This window comes from Pseudopipra pipra, chromosome 2 (assembly GCF_036250125.1).
Source record: "Pseudopipra pipra isolate bDixPip1 chromosome 2, bDixPip1.hap1, whole genome shotgun sequence".
Classification (NCBI taxonomy): Eukaryota; Metazoa; Chordata; class Aves; order Passeriformes; family Pipridae; genus Pseudopipra; species Pseudopipra pipra.
The window spans coordinates 55,898,591-55,915,898 of NC_087550.1; the positions used below are offsets into that span (position 1 = coordinate 55,898,591).

The 17,308-nt window shown below is 37.6% G+C and overlaps 1 long non-coding RNA gene across 2 annotated transcripts in view; it reads left to right on the forward strand.

Moving 5' to 3' along the window:
* LOC135409690 (uncharacterized) overlaps positions 1-17,308 on the forward strand; it is a 58,938-nt gene that overhangs the window by 35,291 nt on the left and 6,339 nt on the right. The window contains exons 5-6 of one of the 2 annotated variants that reach the window (XR_010428313.1): positions 7,319-7,406; positions 13,745-14,080. This is a non-coding gene — a long non-coding RNA (uncharacterized LOC135409690). Of the gene's footprint in view, positions 1-7,318; positions 7,407-13,744; positions 14,081-14,278; positions 14,369-17,308 lie in introns of those variants that run through there. The other variant, XR_010428314.1, reaches the window with a different exon arrangement.

The window sequence follows — 17,308 nt, forward strand, 5'->3', positions numbered from 1 at the left end:
TGCCCTGATCTCATCAAACCTCTGCATAAAACCCATTGTGTTCCCCCCTTGCATGTGTATACGCTGTAACCCTTTGCATATGTATATCCAATACCTAACCCACCCTGTAAGTCCCCTAAGATAAAATGGGTTTTTGCCATGAGGTAATTCCTAAGACCCCAAGATTTGTCAAACCAGGTTTTTCCCTTACCTCATCTCTGAAAAGTCCTCAATTCTAATACCATGAATATGTAAACCCCCTGTTGAATATGTAAACCATGAACCCTTTAAATATGAAGTTGTGAGCTCAATAAAGGATTCTTTCCCAAGCTGGGATTGCATTAGATATCTGCTTATTTTTGTACGGCCCACGAGAGAACTGAACTGGAGGAAGAGAATGTCATCAGAGCCTTCTGATCCATTTCAAAGAAGTTATTCTGTATGCCATGAATGACATCGGATTTGGCATGCAGTTAGGCTGAGAAGGAAGTAGGAAAATGGGTACTGCAAACAGCAAAGCCAGAGAAGGCCTCCAAGGAAAGGAAAGGAAATCTAAACTTGATGTCAAAGTCTAGTGTCAGATATCATGATAATTAAGCAAACCCTAAGAGACTGAAGATCCGCAGGAACCAATTTGCCTTGCTTGGATACTGTCAGTGTAGGTCATGCCCTTTGGAGCAGGACCAATCAGCTGAAACCTCTGCTCACTCCCCATTTTCCATGTGGCAAAGGAAAGGTAACAAAACACAGCTTAGAAGGTAAAATAGTTTACACCCACAAACACAAGGAGAGTGGAAGACTCATGTAGTCATCCTGTGATGTGGGAGAAGAGGTCTCTGTCCTCCCATAATTTGTATCTGATAACCAAAACCAGAGAGATGGCAGCCAGGAAGCAGACTAAAAATACTTACCACAAACTACAAATTCTATTTGCAATTATATTTTAACTGCTTTCAAATTACTTTAGTCTTTTCCAACTGGAATTCACCCAAACAATAGATTACAGTACAAAATATTTTATAGATGTCATCTAGAATTGGAAATTGTGGCACCAACCCATGGCCAGTGTGCAAGGCATGTGCAATGGGGATGACAATTTGTCTTCATGAAAGCCATTTGACCTCAATATGTTACAACAGTCTATGAAACTGCAAGTATATAATACTTTACATAATTGCCCAGATTTGCCTATGATTCCAGATCTTCATTTTGAACTTACTATTTTATAACAGCACAAAAGGAGCTTAACTTGTCAAGTGGCTGGTAAAGCTGAAAATGAAATATCATAAGAAAATATGTCAGGGGTAGACCTTTCTGACCCAAACTTCTGTTTTGCCAGCAGAACAATTTGTCTCATCAGTCACTGTATGGGCTACATCAATCGTACAGCTGATGTTTTTTCTGGACTTGCATCAAACAATCTCAGCACATCGACCAAGACATTCTTAAATCTCTGTCCTTTCATGCTAAATCCAAAAGTTCCCTTTTCATGTGCACTCAACAAATAGACATTTATAACCTTAGAACATACAAATATGATGGATTTTATTTTGAAGGACCTAGAATAATTAAATGCAACCAACTTGTTTCTGAAAGGTTTCCTTCAGCTGTGCTTCAAGGATATGACATATTTGCTATTTTTTCTGTTTTTGATTTCTTTTACTTTGTCAGGGAAAGCAATGATGTTATATATCACATAAAATGTGATGTAGTATGGAGTGATGAGTGACAAAATCCAGCAAAGAGTTCAAATAAAAGTTTTTCATATCTTAATCCATACAGGATTTTGCCAATAACATGAAAAAATTTAAGACTTTGCATTAACCAGAATTTGACTGTCTAAAAGAATAGAAAAACAATTTCTTAGCTCACAAAAGCATGAGCAGTCAACAAAAAAAACTCATCATCATTAGGAATGCAAATTCAGGATAAATTTATCCAATTATCTTACTGAAAAAAATCTGTGAAAGTTGAAGTCTGGAAGTGAAAGACCCCAAATCCATTGTTCATTTTTTACTTTCATTTTATTTCACCTTATGCATCTGTGTAATTCTGTGGCTTCTGCTATCACTGTATCCAACAACCTCTGAAATACTTAAATTATTTTCTTTTATTTCCCAGCTTGTAGAAATAGCTTGACTGTTATATGCACCTACGCATAAGAAAGATTGTAACAGAAACATTATGCAAAGGACTTCTTTTTAAATGTTCTCTTCCAAATGTGGTAATCTCCATGCTTAGTCTCAGGGAAGAACGGCAAGCACAGGCTGCTAGTAACTAGCCTTGGCAGCCCCAGGCAAGCATGGCTAGGAAGCACCTGGCAGTATGAGACACAGCAGGGAGGAGGTTAGCTAACAAACACCACCATGGTGGCTCATTCTGAATCAGTGCTCCCCAGTAATCCCAAATAATTTCAAACTGTGAGTGCAAATGATTGTGGAAGAAGGAGCCATTAACATACACATACACACACACACACACATCCCCCAGAAGGAAAAAGGCTACAAATTGTTATGGTTGTTCTTTAGGAATTAATTATGGCTTTTCTGTTTTTTCTCATCTCCCTCAAATAGCAATATTATTTATTGTGTCATTTGATTCGTGTTTGTGCTTGTCAAGTCCAGGCAGATGCCTAAGCTAGTAAAAACCCTGAATAACAAGTAGAATATATGCAATATCAGTTTCTAAGAGCTAGACATCCATCCTTCAGAATAATTGCTCTACTTGAGATCTCACTTTGATGTGCTGTAATAGCTGAATAAACAAAACTAACTAGATTAAAATTTGATCATGCAGACATCACTACACCATGATTACATTCTTTAGTGAGGGAATGATTATTTTAAAGAAAAATATGAAAACTTACCAGATACGAAACTCCAATGTCCATACTAAGTAAACACTATCTGTAAATACAAAATGTAAATACTTCTATAAAACAGCAAAAAGATCCAACTAATCATTGGTATATAGCTGCCTCTGTAAATCCCGTGTAAGTTAAGATCATAAAATCAATTAAATTCTATTACTGCTAATATCCCAATTCCTATAGTTATTTCTGATATTCCGATTTCTGTTAGCCACATTGAAATTCAAGGACATATAGATGGCCCCCACACTTAGTACTTGTCGTTGAATGGTGGCATTTGAAGCCAGGTCTTCTTTGTCACTGGAAGATGGAAAAGCCTATGGAGACCAAAGATAAAGAGATACTGCTAAGAAGATAGAGCCTCTGGATAACGGAATGAGGGGAGAAAAGCAGTGTTAGGATTATGCAGATAATAGATCTCAGCCAGATGTTCACTGACTTTTTCTGCCATTTAAAAGCAGTGAAGCTTGCCTAAGTGGGACATTTTCAATAGTACTACTACACCTTGGGGATTCTGAATAAAATTGCTGCTTGCAAATGTTGTGTATTTGATTTTTTTTCCCCTAAGAATGACAAATTTAGTAGTTACTCATTTTTATTTCTAGTCTGCATTTCATATTTTGTTAGGTTTCTTACAGCTACTTTCCATCTACTACAGCAGTCTACATGTGCAATGAACTCTCCCTTACCAGGAGGAGAATGATATATCTACCCTAGTTTTCTGTTTTGCTGGGATTCAGAGATGATATCATGACTAGAATCATGCAGTTACCCTGATGGGAAGTACTGAGCTCAAAATTGTAAAGAACATCTGGGGTTTTTTTTAATGTTATCAAGGTTCATAGAAAAAAAAAATTTAGTGCAATGTTCACAGAACCATACATAGGAAACAAAGCAGAAATGATGCTTTCGAAAGAACAGACTGTCTTCTACACCGTGTCAACACTTACCAGTTGATACCTGCTGCGACACACCACATCTTGGGTTTTTTTGACCATCTAGACTGATAAAATGTCTTTCTTTGTGTGGAAGCTAGGGCTTCCTGGGAGCTTGAAGGCCTCCCTAGAAGCTTTGTTTGCCATTAATTTCCTTTGTTGTATAGTCAGATTCACCGTATTTTGTTCCACCAGAATTTGGATGTGTCCTGCTTCCACTCATCCAAAGCATTAACTTTCTTCTGTCAAAGCAGCATTCAGATTTCCTCCAGAATCAAAGATGCTGTCTTTAGTTATCTGCAACCTCTTGGAATTCATCAGATGCCAGTGAGTCTATTGTACCTGCTACTCAGCACTGGTGAGGACACATCTGGAGCATTGAGATTCCCAGTGGAAGATATGGATTTGCTGGAGTAAGTCCAGCGTAAGGCCACAAATAAGATTAAGGGTTATTAAGGGACAGGAGCATCTTTCATATGAGGATGTGTTTGGAGAGGTAGAACTGTTCAGCCCAGCGAATGGACGGATCAGAGGGGTGTTTTCAATGTATATAAATACCTAATGGGTGGAAATGAAGATGAGAGAGACAGATTCTTCTCAATAGTGACTAAGACAAGAGGCAATGGCACAAGGTGAAACACGTGAAATTACATCTGAACACAAGACAACACTTTTTTGTACTGTGAGGACGATTAAACATCCAAACAGGTGGCCAAGAGAAATTGTGAGGTCTCCCTATGAGGAGATATTTACACTGTGGCTAGACATAGACCTGGGCAACTTGCTGTAGCTGCCCCTACCCTGAGCGGGTGGTTGAACTCCAAAGTCCCTTCCTACCCAAATAATTCCGTAACTCAGTGAATCAGTCAAGATCCTTGTGTTACAGACTGAGAGGAGAGCAGTCATTGAATTAAATTAAAAGTTTTACAAACATAGGGGAAAAGTTTATCTGAAATTCTATATTGTCAATTGTTTTACATACAGGAAATTGCAGCTGACATTAGGAGAAACATAAATTTTGTTTCATATAAACATAAAGGTCTATGTATCACAGATAAAACCAGCTAAACTGAGTCCCCTTTTCTTATGTGGGCAACATATTTTTTGCCAGATATCCTAAATCCTTTTTTAAAAATTGGCTATTATCAAATAGAAGCAATTTATCTCTTTCATAACATTAGGCAAATAATCCATCCAGAATTAACATGCAGTTTCTGTCCCCAAGAATATTTTGTAGGAAATTATTTTAAAATAAGATTCAAATCTTTATAATTAAGAAGGGCAAATATATTAATAAGGATAAAGAGATACATTTCTAATCTCCAAGTTATGCAAATTACTCTGTGATTTTTGTCATTTATTTCAGAAACAGCAGAACAATGGAGTTTCTTCACATGCATGACAATCCTTCTCATTTATGTTCTTGACACATTGCAACTAGATATTTATTCTTACACAGCAAACTTTAATGGTATTGAGACTGTGTGTATTTTTTATTTAAATACATTCACACTTTTAAAACCACAATATTTATAAATATTTTTCTTTACAAATAGCCCTTATATACCTCTCAGACCTCAGCCTATTATTGCTTGAAATATTTGCTAGGTGCATAATTACAGGTGACTAAGGGGATGACTTTGCTTCAGACAAAATTTCATGTTTCCCTTTTGCCTTTGCTTTTATTTCTCTACATGCCAAATATCAAATAGGTTTGAGCCCTTTTGTTAACAGACATATCTGTTAAAGAAATACTTTTTACGCCTAGGAGAGATCTATACAAATTCAGTTTGTTATTGCATCTGTTTACTTAGCTAACATAAGGAAGGACCACTTAATAATACCAGAACTATGCAATCATGGCTATTGCACAGTGTGTGTACAACACATTGAGACTGTCCCTCTGCCCAGTTGAGGGATTAGACAGGGTATGCCCTGATAAAACAGTGCAGCAGCTCATGGAGATTCCTAAGCTAGCTTAAAACAAGATGAGGGCAAGTGACTTGCTAACACAGCTTCACTGCTTTAAATGAACAATTCCTTTGGAGTAGATAGGAGAGCTCTATGCACTCCATTTCCCTGTTTTTTCATTCAGACTATGTTCCAGCACCCCTCATACCTCTTACCTGGTGCTGAGAGGCACATTCTGGAAAATGATTCACAGGTTGAGATAGGAAGAGAAATTTTGCCAGGGAGTTGCAGGTGGTAGAACAAGGAATTCTGTAGGGCTGTGACCAGGGAAACAGAAAAGCAGTGGGGAGGGATAAGTTGTGCAAGCAGATGATACAGAAGAAATGTGCGGGTGCTAGGAGTATTTCTGGAGAAACCTTAGAAGTGGAACTGTGACAGTAATGAACCATGGGCTGTTTCTGCATTTTCTTTTCGTGCTATCTCCCCAGCTTTAACCACTGCCTTCTCAGCACCCTGCTATTCCCTATCATTGACATTCATGTTTCATGTGCCTTCACTATACTGCTTTTACAGGCTCCCCAACATCATGTCCCCCTCAGATGTACTGTTTTAACATACCCAAAACCACACCTATGTAGTGAAGCAGTTGACTAATTTGCACTACTATAGGGAAACATGATAGCTTTTCAAATGAAACTGATCTTGTATAAAGATGGAGAGAAATACCGGAAAGCTTCTTCCCATCAGGACTCACAAAATTGTAGGCTACATTCTGTCAGCAGTATCACTTTCCTGTAGTCAGGGTCAAAAACATTCATTAGAGTCACAGCTAATAGGCAATATGTCTTCATGCTGAAGGAGGACACGATACCATTTCTTAAAAGTATAAGGGACAAGGGATGGTGGAAAGACAAAGAATCCCAAGTAAAGGAATATTTTCTATTCTTTGTCACAGAACTTCAGTGAAACTAAAGACAGATGCTGCCAAAAAAAGGTATCACACAAGAAACAATGTGCTCTTAGTAATTTCTTGCGCTTTGGTTTAAACCTCAGATAGTAAATGAAGGAATTGTCAGGTATTTGAACAGAAAAATAAAGGCAGGTTTGAAATAAAGACACTCTTAATGATACTTAATGCTGCTGGTATTAGTGCCAATGTCCAAAGTTAGACTAGCAAACTCAGTAGGTCATTAAGGCATGTACTTTTACATACAGCACACTAAAACTGTATAGTTCAACAAGGGTTCAACTGTATAGATGACAAGGGCAGCGGTTCCTTGTGAAATAGGGTTAATGCAGCGTGTCACGGAAAACACATATGATGACATTTTCCTTTGTCACGTACTCATTCACCTGAAAGCCCTTCAGGGTGGAATCTGTGACTGTTCTGTATACAGATGAGATCACAGGGCCCCAGTTCTATAAAAAGTTCACATAAATAACTGTAATGATGTGAATGGGCCTATAGGAATATATGGGCATTTTTCATATGCAAAATCCCCATAATCTTATAAGTAAATAAATACCTGATGTACAAATAATGTGACTATGTACTTCTATCAAATTATGAGAAGCATTTGACAAACAGATCTGAAAGCTCAGATCCTTTTTTTTTTCCCCACAGGTTTTCTGGAGAACAGAGGAGTTATTTACTTAAAGCAAATTCTTCTAGTCAGCAATTTCCAATAAAACCGTGAAAACTATACTTTCAGGTATAACCACTTACCTATACTTTCAGGTATAACCACTTACCTAGACTGCCATCAGACCTTAGCTAACTAGATGACAGAACCTACAAAAGCCACTCAGATTTCTGGTCGGCTTGCTTCTCACCTCTCTTTTGCAGATCTCTTTGGGTCCAAGCAGTTAACAACTTTTAGAATGTATGCAGAGCTGCTGAATAACTTGTTGTCAGTGGAAACCAGGAGATTTTCTATGTATCTGAGAGGAAAAAGATTTTCAGTTGCTGAACAGGAATTTACAGGAGACACAGAAACTGCAGCACTATTCATAGAATCATTAGACAATATGTAATACCCTCTGCAAACTTACCAAACACTTAAATTGAAAGTCAGCAAATTAAAAAAAATCAAGTATTTGTTACTTAAATTTTTGTACTGAGATATTTTGAGACATATTTCAGAAAAATATATAAAAATTAAGTAAATTTGAAATTATATCCTTTAATTTTTTAATTTATTTTTTTTCCAGAAGAATTTAAACTTGGAGGAATTTTACCTCAGGGGAATTAAGCCTCAGAGTGAAAAAGAAAGAAAGAAAAAAGAAATCAATTGTGCAGATGCATTGGGTTCACATAGTACATCATACACAGTAGTGACTACAGAAGAAATCACCTATATGCATGAGTGGCTTTTACCTTGGTGAGAAGGATTCATCTCCACTAGAACATTAAAACCTTCCATAAAAAAACCCTGAGGTTTATTTCCTTGCTGTACAAAGTGCAGAGAGCCGAGACCCACATCAGAACAGGACGCACCATATACGCTAGGACCAGAGATACATACTGCAATAGGAAATATGTTGCCTTGGCATAGCAGCCCTCATCTGCCTATGCTTTTCCCAATCACATGAGCAGCAAGGCAACACTGACCAGTAACAGCTTTTGTCTAATTTTGACTGCACAAAGCAAAGTAGAAAAGGTGAAGATATTTATGTCACTCAAGACATCAGTGTTTGTGGACTTACTTTACTCATCTTCTCCAAATCCTCATTGATCTTATGCCATTGTCTCAGAAAGTCAATAGGCTATTACTAGTCAGAACAAATAGCAATTGCACCTAAATACAATTAATCTTGTGAGTGTCTTAAAATGCCTTGGGAAAAATGGCTAAGTTGAATATTAAAAAGGAAGTTGGGTCATCTGAATTGCAATGGCATCATTAATTATTGTCAATATCTGATATTAATTCTTATTAATAAAATAATAATACTGCTCTTAAGCAGCTAATCATTTTGTCAATAGTCAAATAAAAGACATTAACCAAGGGGCACATCCTGGTACATTTTTACTTGAGATATTTTCCTCCTTAAATCTGTATTTGTGATATTGCTGATTGTTTAACAAATATACATTCAACTCACTGCCTATTACACTCACTATATACTATTTACTCACTGCATAATTATGAAGAGTAACAAGGAGGTACCATTTTATAGACACTAGATACTTAAAGCCTATGGTGCTACTCCAAGGGAGTCTCTTTCGGACAGAGGAATAAGTTATGGATAGTCAGTCAGTGACAGAACTAGAGACCATGTATCATCCTGTGTTGTAGGTGTGGTGGTTCAGCAGTGGTTAACAGGCAAAATCTCACCCAACTGCTCACTCACTCAGCCCCCTCCTCAGCTGGACAGGGGAGGAAATATGATGAAAAAGCTTATGGGTTGAGATGAGAACAGGGAAATTGCTCCCGACCTACTGTCATGGGCAAAACAGACTTGACTTGTGGAAAATAAATTTATTGACAATTGAATAGGATGGTAAGAAACTAAAACAAAACTAAAAACACCTGCCCTTCTCCCAGCTCTGTCTATTTCCCAGGATCCACAGCACTCCTTTATTGCCAGCTCCTCTCCCTCCTCCCCCATGAATGATGCAGAGGGATGGGGAGTGGGAGTGGGAGTTGGAGCCAGTCCATAAGAACTCCACCGTTTCACTTCTTCCTCCTCACACTTTTCCTATGCCCCACCATGCTCTCCTCCAGGGGCTGCAGGAGAATCTCTGCTTCTGCCCTGGGGCACCTCCTCCTTTCCTCCTTCTCTCACTTTGGTGTCTTCAGGGCTGTTTCTTTCACATTTTCTCCTCAGTCCCCACTGCATTTGCAGTGTTTGGCCCTTTTCAAAATATCATTTCCCCAAGATGCTGTGTCCAGCATGGGGCAGCCATAAACACTTCTTGCCCTCCACTGCTAGCCCCCACTGCCCTGCAGCCCCCACTGCCAGCCCCCCACCACGGACACCCAGTACCAAATGACACCAGCATACGTGACAAGAACCTCTGCTTAAGTGTAAAGGAGAGAATCAGTCTCCCAACCCCCATTTCCTGCATGATCCATGGTATCTAATAGAACAGAGATAAAAACAATGGAAGAGAGACTAAAAATGCAAGGCCTGTCCCAGATAGATTCAGAATCTGCTCCTCAAAATACCCTACTTGTTGGGTCACCTCTTTTTCTTGAGCATCAAACTTTAGGGTAAGGTTGAATTTATCTTCTTTTTTCAACACTTCTAGCTGACTGAGATAGAAACACAGCTTTGGTTCACACAAATTGAAGAGCAGCAGATGCTCCAAGCTGATTCCAGAGATCTGGAATGATTTGGCAAGAGTCAGTTTGGAACCATGTAGGAACCACATGGGTTCTATCCTGTGGAGAGCAGCATCCCCTGTAACGCTTTCACAGTTGGTAAGGATGCCTTTGCCTCCTCTGAGAGGTATACTGTAGACCTTTACTTTTCTTCGTGTGTATGCTCTCTTCTAGTGCGATGCTTTGCCAGCTGGTGCTAGCCTGTGTGTTACTACACTTATTGCAGGAGAAAATTAAGACAGAAAGTTTTTCCTAGTTGTCAAGTTCTGGTGGAAATGGACCCTAGTGTGTCAAAGGTAAGAGCTTCATCTGATGGAGACCACCTTACCACAAAGCTCACCTTGCCATGTTCTCCTGCTGAACCTGAAACACTTTAATACACAGACTACAGGAAACAGCTTTTCAATCTCTGTGGCTCAGATCCCTCTTCGGGTTCTTCCTCCTTCAACTAATTCTCCACATTTTGAATTTCTCCATTCTGCCCCTCACCCAACACCTGATTCTCATCAACTGTTCTACTACTGAACTTTTGTAATTAATTTTACAGTATGAAAAACTGCAGAAACCAGTTCAGAATCAGGAGATTTGAAACAACTGACTATGCTTATTACCTATGGAAATATAAATGCCCAAAGAAGATAAAATTCTCATCATAATAATGAAAAAAATGTGAGAGAATGTAATTTTAAAATTCCAGTACTTATTAACTAAACAATTCAAGTGGGGAAATAGAAATCTGCATGAAATAATTAGAAATACTAAGTATTCTTGAAGCTCTCAAAATACATTTTAAGTGTGAAAAGTTCATGCATCCCCATACAATATTATTATGAAAAATTGATTTCAATATTAAAATCCTATCAGTGCAATGCATATGTCATTTTTGTTGCTGTAATATAGATTTTTACAATGATCAATTCCCAATTATTAGACTGAAAAGCATCTCAATAGACAGAAATAGAGATGAATACCTCATTGCTATACAACCAACATCAAGTACTTTAGTCATTTTTTTCCTTTCCTTTCAGAGAAGGAAATTAAACCTCTGCTTATAAGATTTAGTAGTCCTTCAAAAAACAAAGCCATTAGAATGAGTGGCACATGATCAAAAAAAGTGTATTCTGAGTGTCAGAGCAGTTAATAAGCTGTTGGACTTTAAGATATTAAAACAATAAATTTAAGATACAAATTCATGAACAAGAAAAGCTGTGAAGTGTGTAGGCAAGTGCTCTATAGCATTCCATTTATTTGCTTCATGACAGTGAGTCCATGTATATTACAGTTCAAATCAAAATCCATAATGGAGACAGAGGGAAAGAAAGTGAGGGAGCTGGACACCATTTTAGAGGACAGGCTGTAAGAGTGAGCAGATAAAGTAAGGAAAAGAAAAAAAGGGAATTAAGGTGTCGGACTTCACCTTCATAATTTTGCTTCTATGTCTCCCCTCATCTTATTGACTTGTATTTAGCTGTTGGGGTAAGGATTAATCTTTGAACTATACATAAAATCCGCCAATTAATTTTGTAACTTTTTCTTGCATGTAAAAATCATATAAACAGAACATATTTACATTACAGTCATGTTTACATTATAAAAAAGCAGCTATGTGGTATTGTGTTTTCCTAATTCATTATTATTATAGGGAGTCACAGATTATCATACTGGGAAAGGCACCACTGAAAATATTAAACCAAAAAAAATCCAGAGGAAAATGTCAATTAAAGCTTTAAAAAAAGAGACATTGTTTTCTGGTGGATGAAAAGCTGGACATGAGCTGGCAGTGTGCACTTGTAGCCCAGATAGCCAATCATATTGTGGGCATCAAAAGAAGTGTGGTCAAGGGAGGTGATTCTGCCCTGCTACTCTACCCTCATGAAACCCCAGAGTACTGTGTGCAAGTCTGGGGTCCTCAGCAGAGCAAAGACCTGTAGGAGTGGGACCAGAGGAGAGCTGGGAAGGACCTCCTATGAAGACAGGCTGAGTGAGTTGGGGTTGTTCAGTCTGGAGAGGACAAGACTCTGGGAAGACCTCATTGCAGCTTTTCAGTACTTGAAAGGGCTTATAAAAAATGCTGAAGAGCAACTTTTTACATGGGCAGGCAGTGATAGGACAAGGGGGAAATGGTTTTAAACCAAAAGAGGAGAGATTTAGTTTAGATGTTACGAGGAAATTCTTTACTCAGAGAGTAGTGAGGCACTGGAACAGGCTGCCCAGAGAAGTTGTGGATGCCCCATCCCTGGAAGTGTTCAAAGCCAGGCTGATGGGACTCTGACCCAGCTGACGTAGTGGGTAGGATCCCTGCCCATGGTTGGTGGATTGAAACTAGACAATCTTTAAGGTCCCTTCCAACCCAAACCATTTTATGATTTTATGATATGGGCAGTTTGTTGTATCAAAACTTTGAAATTATTGGAACAATGTTCATGAACCAAACCAGTAAGGTTCTAAAATATGAGCTGCCCAATGATTTTCACAAATGTTTAGACTTCACAGTAAAAGAAATAAGTCTTTGAAGGAATTAAGGAATGCTAGTGAGATGAATTTGCAAGTGTTATGCAGAAGATATCCCTAGATGAGGGGAGAATATGAGAGAAAACACAAGGTGCTTGTTTGAAAACTTGTCAAGTAAATAATGAATCTGGGTGTCTCTGAGGGAAGATAGCCAAGGTGATAGAAAAGTCAATAACAAGTTAAATACATTTTCTGAAGAAAAAAAGAGTAGTCAGTTCCAAACTCTTCCTTTTATGCAACTACATCCTTAATGCTAGAGAACCTTCTAGCAACACAGCAGGAGGAAGAAGGCTCTAAGATCTGTGTTGACCACGTGAAGTTTACATTGCTTTAAAACTTGGACTAGAAGTAAGATTAATTAATTGGTGACAACCACGGCTCAGCAATGAAGATCACAGTACTCAGCTGCATAACTGCCTCAGAAAAGGACTTCAAATTTTCTTCTTCATCTGAGGGATTACAATTGCAGGCTGTGTGCAGTCTTTACTCTCTAATAAATAAAGCATCAAACAGAACACAATGAAAAATAAATGGGTCAATTGCTGTGTGAGGTCAAAACCCCAGCTTTACCCTTTGACTTGAATAGTATTGCACAGGGTGCAAATTAGGATTAGTATTTGAATAATTCTGTACCAGACAGTCAATTTGTATGATGAAAATAGAACTTGCCTATTCAATACTCTATTTACAATTGCAAATGAGGGACAAGATTGATAAATCATCCAATTTCTGCCAACTTCTACACAAATAAGTTACCTATAGGCCAGAATTAATTTGTTGCAATGACATTGCAAGGTCAGGTGTTCCAAGGAAACATCGAGCGAACCCCTCCACAAAGAGATGATGGCAGAGTCATCTATTTGTCCTCTTTGGGTTTAGAACTGATGTCTTTAGCAACTTTTTTTGACATGAAAAGGTGATAGCAGGCCAGATGAGGAGGTTCTGAACCAGCAATTTTATAGTGACCTGCATACTGAATGGAGAAGAGCAGTAGTTGCATTCCCAGCATTACTGCTGGTTCAAAGACTGTGAAAATGGAATTTAGTAAGAAAATTTGCATGTCGGTATAATCTCACATGCCAGGCTGTTGTAGGGAATAGGCGAATATAAAATTCCTATCTGCATTCTTCATAGGTAATTTTAACATACACTTTTCACCTGGGAAGTCTGGCTCAATGAATCACTTGTCTTATCTAGAGTCTTCTGCCTTAAAGGTTTGATGAAGAAGTATGAAAAACTACAGAATCTCTCTGTGTGAAGAGGAAAAGCAAAACAAAATAAGAAGTTAAAGAAGAAAGAAGCTCTTCCTTAGCTACTGCCAAGTATCAAATTAGTTTCTGTTCATTTGAAGACTCACTTTGTATTAACTTTTCGTCTAACATTACAGGAAACAGAACTTGCCTGAGGCTTTATCCTTTAAAGACTGTTTCTGAGATGTTTTGCCTGTAATTGTTGGTTGCTATGAGGTCGCCTTGCTCTTGGATCACAGTTTGTGAAGAGAGAAATCTGAACAAACATATTATTTTTAAAACCATGATGATACATGATAGCAAAATGTCATTCATGTCCCATTTCTGTGTACTGATCTTTTCTCTGCATTCGTGAGATATACATATAATGGTATGCTTAAAGGGAAAAATATGTATTTGAAAGAAAAAGACCTTGTTCAACAGTTTAAAATGCAAAACAAATCTTATTTACCACAAAAAGAAATCCATATCAATCACTATGATTCTTCTGTCTTCCAGATTGTGATGGAAAAATGAAGCAATTAAAACAAAAGCAGGAAGGTTTTTTTAAGCCTGCTTGTAGCACTGAGACTGAAGGACACTAGAATGGTAAGACTAAACAATTAATCCTGATTCTGTTCCTTACTGGACACACTAGCAAGTCAGTGAGAATCCGTACACACAACTCCTAACTGAATTTATGACTAGGTAATGAAGTTGCTGACCCTGAATGCAACTGTTTCTAAACAGTGCAGAGGAACAACTGTTAGTACCCATGAATAGTAATTTTAGAAATGTATATTTCACACTATGAAAAAACCCCAAAGAAGTATGAGATTTACTTTGCACCTGTCACAAACTTAAACTTGGAATGAAGCAATATCAAAGTAAGCGCTCAGGTTCCCTCTCTATTGAATAGAGAAAAGTGTGGCCTTCAAAACACCTCTAAAGAGAAATTTCAGGCATCTAATTTTGGTGTCTAAAACTAAGTACAGAGACTCTTATCCTTCTTTATAGTGACTTTTTTTTTTTTCTTTCTGCTATTCATGTGAGAAAGAAAGCCTTCTGTCATTAAATCTCTGGGGATTCTGCTGGGAGTATAAATCCCTGGGAAGGGGTTGAGTTCCCATCCCTGGAGGTCTTTCTTTAAAAGACATATAGATGCTTAGGGACATGGTTTAGTGGTGGACTTGGCAGTACTGAGTTAATGGTGAGACTTGATCTTAAAGATCTTTTACAATTCAAACAATTCTACGATTCTATGACTACATTATAGTATTGAAGGTCAGACCTTGTAACTCATTTGCATAGTTTGAGATGAAAGAAGAGGAAGGTCAGATTGCTTGCTTTCCTTTTCTGCAGGAGGGCATCCCAAGGCAAACCTACCCATATGCAACTTACCATCATTCTAGGAAAATTTTCTCCAGAAGCACATTCTGTGGTCAGCACCTATGAAACTGCATGAAAGAATATTAATACCAACATAAGCAAATAGTTCTAGCTGCAAATACAGTCTCAAATTAAACCTTCGTCTTCTTCCCACTGGAACAACCAACCAACTAACCAAATGTGCAGGTACCAGACAGGACATGTCATTTTTGGGGCTTCAAACCACAGCAAACTCACAGCTGTGTTGCTGTTTCTTTAGGCAATTAGGGAACAACAGCCATTAGTTTGTAAGTAGTGCCGGAGTTTCCTCATTTAGAAGATGGGTATAATATTATATTCTCTAACCTGACATAACTGATGAAATATTTAGCTATAGTTTAGCTATCTTGTACAATTAAGGCCAATAGCTGAAAATAATTCCTTTATGAGAGCTGTTTGGACAGTGGAGATTATGAAATATATGATTTGTTGCTATAAAAGCAGACCTCTACGAGTAGAAAAAAATAACTCTAAGTCTTGTATTTTTTGCATCTTAAATAAGGTATCTGGGAAAGCATATTTGAAAAATGCTAGGACTTGTGCAATATCATGTCACTTTTCAAATTACAAGTTATGAATTTATGCTGCACGGTTAAACACTTTTTGTAGCTTTTCAGCCTGACAGTACAAAGTGCTAGTTATACATGACATAATGAAGTCGTACAAGACAGAAATGAATTATTCATGAAATAGGTTATACTTATTCTGAAAATTTTTGCATGTATTATTTTTCATGTATTATTCTATATAACTGGAAAGAAAAACTGGGAACAAAGTGCGTGGGAGGTCTTCACAGACAAATAATCCCAAACACACAAAATATTCTAACTGTTACCATTTCTCAAACTGGTACAGTTCAATCTCACCCTGTCAAATTCAGGTCTAATAATCTGCTGCTGTTTGGGATGGATATAATGAGAAAGTAGTTTCCTAGCAAGTTTGAGATGGATATAATAGCAAAATAAACTCTTAACCTGATGCAGAACTTGAAAAAAGGAATACAATGCATGTTTTTGTCAGAGCTACTGTACTGTAGAATAAAGAGCACCACTTGAATCTAAACTTCACTCTTGAACCTTAAAAATCACATTTTCTTCCCACTTAAAATGATACCTTAATTAGGTGTGTCTTTAAATTATTATAGAAGTAAAAGAATATGAAACAAGTTACTCCTAAATTACTTTGCTTGGTTAAATGGTATTTTTAAGGTGAGCAAACAATAAATTCATGTTTTTCATATGTCAAAATTTACTAATTTTCACTATTGAAAGTAAGAGGCATTTTTCCAATAGAGGCGACTCTTGAGTGATTTCTGTGCACACATTCTTGCTCTGTTCCTGAAGAATGTTCCATTTATAAAACAAAATATATAAAGAACTGTTTTATGAATTCAGTTATGACAATAGAGGAAAGAATGAGCAAAGGAGAATATCAAGAGTAGAAAAATTTCCTTGCAATGGGCAAGGCGCTACAAATACACCTCACGCTCTTGAAAGTATGGCGTTTGTTCTCTGTGATGAACAAAAATGCATAAAGCGACTCAGTCCTTCAGAGGTCTGGATCTTGTCTGCTTTGATATGAACACTGAGACGAGTGTTTGGAGTGCTGTTCCTGATAAGAAATAAAATGAAGTAGGGGAAGGCATTTGAACAGTGCAGGGATAGTCACACTTGTAACGACTAAAGAGTTTCATACAGAGTAATTTCAAAAGCAAAATCATTACAAAGGGAACAAAATGTACTTTTAAAAGAGCTTTATCTGACACTGGCAACACTATTCTAATGTTAGTAACATATGCTAGTTACATAGTCTCTGTTTCGATTGTTTATGCAATCTACTATCTGTGCCAGGGTCCTAATAACCGCAAAGCTAAGCATCATGTTTGTGCCTTCTTATCCTTTTCCTTTCTTATCTATAGTCTCAATTTTTAGAAGTTTTGCTGTTTCTATGTTTACTTTTAACTTCCAAAGAGGAGGACCATAGATGTGTAGAAAGCAAGAGGGGTAAGGTTAACCTTAGTAAACTGAGGGAGATGTGGAAAGAAAAAAAATGCAGATTTCTGAGGACCCAAAAAGACTAGGACACCACTCTAAGAAATAGTTTCAATGTGGGCTTCTTTCC